This window comes from Mus musculus, chromosome 8 (assembly GCF_000001635.26).
Source record: "Mus musculus strain C57BL/6J chromosome 8, GRCm38.p6 C57BL/6J".
Lineage (NCBI taxonomy): Eukaryota > Metazoa > Chordata > Mammalia > Rodentia > Muridae > Mus > Mus musculus.
Genome location: NC_000074.6, coordinates 82,152,347 through 82,153,653, shown reverse-complemented (window position 1 = coordinate 82,153,653; position 1,307 = coordinate 82,152,347). Strand labels below are relative to the sequence as shown.

The following is a 1,307-nucleotide window of genomic DNA, read 5'->3' as shown; positions in this document are numbered from 1 at the left end:
AGACTTCTGAAAACATGAGCTCAAGTACATATAATCAAGATTTCTCAGCTATGCAAAATATAAGGATTCAATATCAATTGCATAAGGGGCTTCATGGACTCAAAAGAACACCAGCAGTTGCACTAATGAGTCCATAAGTGGAAAAATAGTTTAAAAAGAAACAACAACAATAAACAAAGAAACAACAAAAACGAGGCTCATGGCTCAAGTAATAAAGAGGGACCAGAAATTGAGGGTAAGGGAGTAGAAATCTCAGGGATCCCACCCAGCTAAGCTTATTGTTTGTGTTTACAAAGGTAGGTAAATCTCTAGGACTTGTGTTTAAAAAATGTACTTTGTGGAGAGCCGTGCAGCGAGCAATCGCATGCGTGTGTGCTGCCAGCAACCGCTGAGGAGAGCTGTGCGTGCCGCGAGCAATAGCCATTATAAGATGGCGCTGGCCTCTGCTGTGTCTAACTAGTAAACAAGCCTTGTACGCAGGTGCGAGAGTGAACTCACTCCTAGTCACTGCCCAGTCTCGGGGCATAATAGTGGGGTGATGGGCGAGCAACGAATCAGAAGCTGTCACGCCATATCAGGTGCTGAAACATCACGCTGCGGGCTATATGAGCAGTGCCATTTTCCTGGTTAGGGGCCTTCCTGAAGAAGTAAGCAATAAAGCTTTTGCTGCAGAAGATTCCGGTTTGTTGCGTCTTTCTTACAGGTCGAGTGGGACACAATAGTACTTGATGTCTTTTTTCTAAGAATCAAAGGGCTAATATCATAAAATGATGATTCATGGGATAATCAAAAGGGAACCTGTAGTAAATGACTGAATTGATATGTAAATAAAGCACAGGACTTTGGTTTGCAAGAGCCGAGCTATCTAGAGAGCTAACACAGCTCTTTTTAAATTTTGTCTAGCAGATTTTCTGACTTCAGTCAGAAAACCCACGAACTACCTAGAGAACTGTTTTGAGCAGAACACAGAGCAGTCAGCTTGTACCCATTGCCGACTTTGAATTGTTTCTTCCAACACTCTCAAACACTCCTTCCTCCAGACCTCTCTCCCAAGCAGAGTCTGTACCTTGGTAATTTAGATTACATTTCCAAAGCTATTCCCCAAGTTCTATTACCTCATTTGACCACTGACTCAATCCTGAGACAAAAAACACCAAGGTCCAACAATCAAAACTTATTATTTGGCTAATATACTTAATCAGGATTTACCAGTGCACCCTAGTGAAGACTTTTACTTTTTCTCCTTAAAAATCCATCCTGAAACAAAAAAGCTTGCTTATTTCCTTAATTCTTGCTGCTGCTGCTAC

The 1,307-nt window shown here is 41.8% G+C and overlaps 1 non-coding gene across 1 annotated transcript; it reads left to right on the top strand.

Moving 5' to 3' along the window:
* The first annotated feature begins 871 nt into the window (after positions 1–871).
* On the top strand, positions 872–934 carry Gm25267. Its single transcript, XR_003947670.1, has one exon. It is a non-coding gene; the product is annotated as a U7 small nuclear RNA (small nuclear RNA).
* Positions 935–1,307: the final 373 nt, after the last annotated feature.